The sequence below is a fragment of the Salvelinus namaycush genome, chromosome 27 (genome assembly GCF_016432855.1).
Source record: "Salvelinus namaycush isolate Seneca chromosome 27, SaNama_1.0, whole genome shotgun sequence".
Lineage (NCBI taxonomy): Eukaryota > Metazoa > Chordata > Actinopteri > Salmoniformes > Salmonidae > Salvelinus > Salvelinus namaycush.
This window is the reverse complement of record NC_052333.1, coordinates 3186720-3195145: the sequence shown is the minus strand read 5'-3', so window position 1 is coordinate 3195145 and position 8426 is coordinate 3186720. Positions and strand designations below refer to the sequence as shown.

Below are 8426 nucleotides of genomic sequence, written 5' to 3'. Positions count from 1 at the left end.
GCAAAGCTAAGCAAGTTAATAAAAAATGACCCTGAGAGCAAACTTATAGTAGCAAATCGTCTGCAGTCAGTGACCCACTTCACATTTTGTTCAAGATTTTGCTAGCTGGTTAGGCATGTAACTATACACAAGTAAATTAGATGAATTTCTAATTATAGGATGCATTAGTATTTGTCAATAACTTTCAGTCATGTTTATATCATAACATGTCTGATAAAGTTCAGAACATATAGGTTAAAGGTTAGTACATTTAGTTTATGTCTGCCACCATCTCTCCACCCCAGTGAAGATTGGGTTCTGCTCAGCAGGGCAGTCCCTGGTCTCCAGAGCCACCCGTAGTTTCTGCCAGAAGACCCCGGTGTACACCCCAGCTCTGAGCCAGCTGAGGTAGGTCTGTCTCTTCAGCAGCCTCCTCATGCTGTGGTAGGGAGAGAGCTGCTGGTCTGCGATCTCCTCCAGGAACACCAGGATCAACACATTCTTCTGCTCGTCAAACAGACGGAAGCTGGAGAGTAAAGTAGAAAGTCTTTATGAAGTACAGTATATGTGTGTTTATGTGTACTGTGTTAGCAGTTGATGTTATTCTTCAATAACACAAACTCCAAAGCAAATCAGGTGGAGAAAAATAGGTTTATTTGAGAAGGACAAATCATAGATGTTATGTTGGGAGGTAGATATTCAGTCTCCCCTGTCCTCAGCTTTTCTCCACAGAACAAAGGGACAGGATGCCATTTATAACCCCCCACCCTCGCCTGGGGTTTATCAATCAGATGTCCTTGCAGTACAACTGGGCCAATGGCCAAATAACAAGTATCCTGCTCCAGACTCAATGTACAGAATGTAGCACACGTAGTACACGTAGCTCTGAGTTCAGGACTGACATTCCACAGTTTCTAAACAGCTGTTGAACTGAAACCCAACTCATATTTACAATTACCTATTGACCATTAGTACTCTAGTTTTCAGTCCTCCCATCCTCTGCATTGTGTATTTATCGTCAAAATATTCTTATAACTGTATAGGTAATTGAAGATTGTTAGACCTACCTGGCCACCTGTATCTCTCTGGAGCACCACCCACTCTCCAGATAGTGATGGCTGATCACACAGATGGTCTTGCGGCTCCCGTAGATGGCATCTGTGATGTTTTCTATGATGGGTTTGCCTGGCTGGAAGTCCCGGTGGTGCAGACACAGCTTCCAGCCCTGCTGCCCCTCCAGCTCTGGCAGCAGCTCCCTCAGGACCCAGGGCTCATCGTGGGTGTTGTAGGAGACGAAGGCATCATACTGATTAGCTGCACGCTTGTTCCTCCACTTGGTGTCGTAGAGAAATGCCAGGAAGAGGTAGTAGGAATAGACAACTTGCCATCTCAGGAGATGGTAGATGAAGGACCCCAGTAGGGTGAGGAGGACCAGAGAAGTGGTGGGCAGGAAGAAGAAGAAGCCTACGTCTACTGAACACGGACGGGTGTCAAGGTCCAACAGTTTAGTGCCCTTCAGATTGTCTGGATAGCTGCAGTTATAGTCATGGGCTTCACCAACTCGTGTTTAGTTAACTTCTTGCGAGTATAGGGGGTGCTGTTTCGACTTAGCATAAATTCGTCTCCAGATTAAACTGCCTAGTACTCAATTCTTGCTCGTACAATATGCATATTATTATTATTATTGGATAGAAAACACTCTCTAGTTTCTATAACCGTTGGAATTATGTCTCTGAGTGGAACAGAACTCATTCTACAGCACTTTTCCTGCCAGGGAGTGAGATTTCAGAAATCTTGGTCCCTGTTCCCAGTTCAGTTTTTAAGTCCCTGTGAATCCTATGGGGATACAAACACTGCTTACGCCTTCCTCTAGATGTCAGTAAGTGGTGACAATTTGAATGGAGTCGATTGCGCAATCAGGGACTTTATAAAAGACAGAAAGGCGGAAGGAGCTTCCTTTTCTTCAATGCGCTCGACGCACGATGGACGTCGGACTGGCCTCTTTCCAAGCTTTGGTTTAGCCAGTAATATATCGCCGGTCATGTTTTTACTCGTTATAGGTGTTAAAAACATCATAAGGTAGTTAATTTAAACCGTTTTATAGCAATTTATATCCGTTTAGTGCGATTTTGAGGCATTTCTTTGTGACGCACTTTGAAGAGTTGGACACTTTTCCTGTAGATGCCGAACGTTAGTGGCCATTTCGACGGGACAAGAGGACATCTTTCGACCAAAAGACGATTAGACCGGAGAAAGGATACATTGCCCAAGATTCTGATGGAAGATCAGCTCATAGTAAGAACTATTTATGATGATAAATCGTTGTTCTGTAGAAAAATGTTAAACGCATATTCCGCCATTTTCTTTGGGGTAGCTTCGCTTTGGCGCACCCGGTATTGCACAGTAAGGATAATTTAAAAAATGTAATTCAGCGATTGCATTAAGAACTAATTTGTCTTTCAATAGCTGTCCTCCCTGTATTTTTTAGTCAAGTTTATGAATATTTATTCATTAGACTAGATCACTGTCCAATATGGCGCCCGACATTTTCAGGCCAGTTTTGCTACTATTCTCATTGTATAACCACGTTTTTTTGTGGCTAAATATGCACATTTTCGAACAAACTCTATATGTATGTTGTAATATGATGTTACAGGAGTGTCATCGGAAGAATTCTGAGAAGGTTAGTGAAAAAATTAATACATTTTGGTGGTGATAATGCTATCGCTCTTTTTGCCTTGAATCAATGCTCGGGTAACGTTTGCACATGTGGTATGCTAATATAACGATTTATTGTGTTTTCGCTGTAAAACACTTAGAAAATCTGAAATATTGTCTGAATTCACAAGATCTGTGTCTTTCCATTGCTGTGAGCTGTGTATTTTTAAGAAATGTTTTATGATTAGTAATTAGGTAATACACGTTGCTCTCTGTATTTATTCTAGTCGAGTTGTGATGGTGGGTGCAATTGTAAACTATGATTTCTACCTGAAATATGCAAATTTTTCTAACAAAACCTATCCTATACAATAAATATGTTATCAGACTGTCATCTGATGAGGTTTTTTCTTGGTTAGTGGCTATCAATATCTTTATTTGGCCGAATTGGTGATAGCTACTAGTGGAGAGAAAAAATGGTGGACAAAGAAAAATTGTGTCTTTTGCTAACGTGGTTAGCTAATAGATTTACATATTGTGTCTTCCCTGTAAAACATTTTACAAATCAGAAATGATTGCTGGATTCACAAGAAGTGGATCTTTCATCTGGTATCTTGGACTTGTGATTGAATGATATTTAGATGCTAGTATTTACTTGTGACGCTATGCTAGCTATGCTATTCAGCTTTTTTACTGGTGGGGGGGTGGGGGGTGCTCCCGGATCCGGGTTTCTGAATTGGTAGAAGTTATTGTCCTCCACCCACTGGCTGAACCAAGCATTTCTACAGTCACATATGAAAGGGTTATTATTCATTTTCAAGGACTTTAACTCTTATGGCTGCAAGCCCGAGGTCGGTACACCTATGACAACATCCCCCACCCCCCCCACACTGATTAGCATCGCTAGCATAGCCTCACAATTAAATAGTAGCATCTAAATATCATTAAATCACAAGTCCAAGACACCAAATGAAAGATACAGATCTTGTGAATAAAGCCACCATTTCAGATTTTTAAAATGTTTTACAGGGAAGACAAAATATGTAAATCTATTAGCTAACCACGTTAGCAAAAGACAGCACTTTCCTAACTCCATCAGTTTCTTACTCCATCAGGTGCTATCACCAATTCGGCCAAATAAAGATATTGATAGCCACTAACCAAGAAAAAACCTCATCAGATGACAGTCTGATAACATATTTATTGTATAGGATAGGTTTTGTTAGAAAAATGTGCATATTTCAGGTATAAATCATAGTTTACAATTGCACCCACCATCACAACTCGACTAGAATAAATACACAGAGCAACGTGTATTACCTAATTACTAATCATAAAACATTTCTTAAAAATACACAGCTCACAGCAATGGACAGACACAGATCTTGTGAATTCAGACAATATTTCAGATGTTCTAAGTGTTTTACAGCGAAAACACAATAAATCGTTATATTAGCATACCACATATGCAAACGTTACCCGACCATTGATTCAAGCCAAAGAGAGCGATATCGTTATCATCGCCAAAATATATTAATTTTTTCACTAACCTTCTCAGAATTCTTCCGATGACACTCCTGTAACATCATATTACAACATACATATAGAGTTTGTTCGAAAATGTGCATATTTAGCCACAAACAACCGTGGTTATACAATGACAATACTAGCAAAACTAGCCTGAAAATGTCGGACGCCATCTTTCACAGTGATCTTGTCTCATGGATAACTATTCATAAACTTGACTAAAAAAATATAAGTTGGACAGCTATCGAAAGACAAATTAGTTCTTAATGCAATCGCTGAATTACATTTCTAAAATTATCCTTACTGTGCAATACAGGGTTCGCCAAGCGAAGCTATACCAAACAAAATGGCGGAATATGCATTTAAAATTTTTCGACAGAACAACGATTTATCATCTTAAATATTTCTTACTATGAGGTGATCTTCCATCAGAATCTTGGGCAATGTATCCTTTCTTGGGTCTAATCTTCTTTTGGTCGAAAGATGTCCTCTGTCCGTTGAAATGCCCACTAACGTTCGACCGGGACCCCGAAACGTGCCCAAAGCTTCAAAGAGCATCACATAGAAATGCCTCAAAATCGCACTAAACGGATATAAATTGCTATAAAACGGTTTAAATTAACTACCTTATGATGTTTTTAACACCTATAACGAGTAAAAACATGACCGGCGCTATATTACTGGCTAAACCAAGGCTTGGAAAAAGCCCAGTCCGACGTCCTTCTTGCGTTGAGCGCAGGGTCCAAAAGAACGCTACTTCCGGTATTTGGTGATTTATAGAGGCACTGATTGCGCAATCGACTCCATTCAAATTGTCACCACTTACTGACATCTAGAGGAAGGCGTGGGCAGTGTTTGTATCCTCATAGGATTTACTGGGACTTTAAAACTGATCTGGAACCAGAGGCCAAGATTTCTGAAATTTCACACACTGGGAGGAAAAGTGCTGTAGAATGAGTTCTGTTTCACTCAGAGACATAATTCAAACGGCTATAGAAACTAGAGAGTGTTTTCTATCCAATAATAACAATAATATGCATATTGTACGAGCAAGAATTGAGTACGAGGCCGTTTGAAATGGGCACCTTAAACAGAGCTACTCAATACTGCCCCTGCAGCCATAAAAAGTTAAGAGAATGTATCATTGTCTCATTGATCTCTCCAATCTGGTTGGTTTTCCAACAGCAGAAATGCAACTTGAGATAGATTGGCTAGTATGAGGAAATCCAAAGACTGAAGTTGGGATTTGGACAGATATATTCTGCTTATTTTTGGCATTGGAAGAAACAGCTCTGGAGCAAAGGGTTGAGAACACATTACTGCTGATGTCAAGGTACCTCAGTGTGTCTGGTGAATGAATGTGTCTGGGTGCAGAGACTTAATATTCAGATACCCTGCCCTGAATTCTGATAAAGATTTCAGACCCTCAAGAAAGTTTGATTGTCACGTTCCTGACCTTATTTGCCTTTGTTTTACTTTGTTTAGTTGGTCAGGACGTGCGCTGGGTGGGTAGTCTATGTTATGTGTTTCTATGTTGGGTTGAATGTGTTGCCTGATATGGTTATCAATTAGAGGCAGGTGTTTGACGTTTCCTCTGATTGAGAACCATATTAAGGTAGGCTGTTCTCACTGTTTGTTCGTGGGTGATTGTTCCTGTGTCTGTGTCACCACACGGGACTGTTTCGTTTGTTCGTTCGTTTGGCTAGTCTTTCCTGTTCGTGCGTTCTTCGTGTCTATATGTAAGTTCTCAAGTTCAGGTCTGTCTACGTCGTTGGTTTGTTATTTTGTTTATTATCAAGTGTAGTTCGTGTCAGTGTTCGTCTTGTCAAATAAATTCATTATGTCTACATTCAACGCTGCGTTTTGGTCCGACCCTTACTCCTCCTCCTCATCCGAGGAGGAGGCATTAGACAGCCGTTACATTGATGGTATATTATCCATCCGTTGGCTGAAGATATATGTAGAATCTTGAGTGATGTCAGGTGATAGAAGGGTGCAGGGTTGGGTTTATCATCTGTTTCATACTTGATATGATTGGAAGAAATACTGAGACTGGTTAAGCGTGTTAGTCCTCTGAACACCCGGGTCTCTAGTTTCAGTTTGACAGATTCTATTTGCTGAAAGAGTAAGGTTTCTAAGGTTGACCATCACCTCAAATGCCCCATCTTCTAAGGTTGACCATCACCTCAAATGCCCAATCTTCTAAGGTTGACCATCACCTCAAATGCCCCATCTTCTAAGGTTGACCATAACCTCAAATGCTCCATCTTCTAAGGTTGACCATCACCTCAAATGCCCCATCTTCTAAGCTGCTAATTTGATTGTTGAATAAAAGCAATTCCTTGACTGATTGTAAGCGTTTAAAGTCTTCTTTTCTGACAGAACTTAGTTTATTGCCTTGCAAATCCAAGATCTCTCGTTTTTTTGCAAACCATTCTTGAAAGATTCACTCAAGGCCAGGATTTGTTTTTTTCCAATGCTTAGGACCTTTAAGGACTTCAAATCCTGGAAAACACAGCTTTCAAATTGAGGTATTTTGTTTTTGTGAAGAAAGAGTTGTGAAGAGTCCAGTAAGATTGGCAAAATCTGAGCAGTCTAGTTTATTGATTCTATTGAAGCTAAGATCCAGGACTTCCAGAGTGGGGAGATTCCTTGTGGCTTTTGGAACAGATGAAAGCATGTTGTGTCCCAATTCCAGATTTCGCAGCTGCTTCATTTGCCAGAATGAAGAATCAGACAGATCAATCATATTATTATATTGCATTCCCAGATTTGTCAGCTGGGTGCAGGACCGCAGGAGTTCCTCAGAAACAAAACTGATGTTGTTATATCTAAATTGTAGTATTCTCAGTGTCGGTATGTGGCAGGCAATATTGGTGAGAACCTTTGAATAGGCCGACGTCTCTATTCCTAAATGAGAAACGTGTCAGAGATTCTAACAGGGAGTTGAAGCTCCGCAGCAACATGCTCATAACCTCCAGAGACATGTGGATTCCACTCATGTCAAGACTCGACACGTTCCTCAGAAAATACCTGTCTGTCTGCCACATCCCATTGCGTGCTTCCATTATGGCCACAGTAGGCTAAGTTTAACTTCTGAAGGTTCGGAAAAACACTTCCTGTGACGACGGAGATGTCCAACGGATTCCCAGACACATCAAGCACTCTCAACCCTACGGATTTTTCGATTTTGATTTTTCCCTTGATTGAAAAAACTGGGTAAATTCATTCCTCCCAATGTACATCTTCTGAATAATGTGGTAATTGTATAATAGGCTGAACCTTCTTTAGACTGTGCAGTTGGTTATGTTCTCTACGTGTAGTCCAGAGAGAGACTGAAAGGATGATGACCCAATAGCTGTGATTAGGTTGTTATTTAGGTGTAGCGCTGACAGGTTGGCCCTGAAACACGTGGTCTGAAATGATGGTGAGCTGGTTATAACCCAGGTCTAGCCTCTTGCAGAGACACAAGGTGGAGGAAAGCTACATCTTCAACATGAGAGATTACGTTACTGGACATGTTCAAGAAATTTGAGGACCGATAGATCTTTAAAGTCAAAACTCTTTGATCTTTGAAATTGTATTAATAAAAAAATGTCTAAAGATCTGACTATTGATGGAATGTATGGTTAGGAGGTTCCTGTTGTTACAGAGTACTGTCATGTTAACAGTATATTCTGCAGTGTTTCAGGAAGTATCCCTTTACTGGATCAACAAGGATCCAGACATTCAGCAGAAAGCAGAAACAGACAGCAAAAAAAAAAAAAGACTCACTTTCCCTTCCTGGTGTGGTCCTCGTGAGTTTCAGTGTGAGTATCTTCCTCATTAAGGCTAATGTACAACACACACTGGAGCCTGGTGAGGTTCCACTCAAGATAAAAAAAAGAAAAAGAGATGTCTTCAATATATTCTTCAGATCGAAAGTAGACAATAAAAAAAATTGACAGATACTTGAAGGTGTTTGAAAGACCTTGAAAACTATTCCCCATCTTGAACATTTTTTTTACTGATAATAAATTTAAACTTATCTTACTTAACTTATTTTCGTCAAGTTGTTTTTCTTTCAGTGTTAAAATAGTTACCAATAGACAGTATCAAAGCAAACATGCAATATTTGAACTACCTCATTTACCCTACAAAACATTTGCTGTATCATGGTAGACAATGTGTTTACACAGGCAGCCCAATTCTGAAATGATGCCCAATTATGGGCAAAAGAGCTGATCTGATTGGTCAAAAGACCAATTAGTGAAAAAATATCA

General features: G+C 40.1%; 1 pseudogene; it reads right to left on the bottom strand.

The window, feature by feature from the left end:
- Window positions 1–255: 255 nt before the first annotated feature.
- LOC120021995 lies at window positions 256–7990 on the bottom strand (annotated as a pseudogene).
- Window positions 7991–8426: the final 436 nt, after the last annotated feature.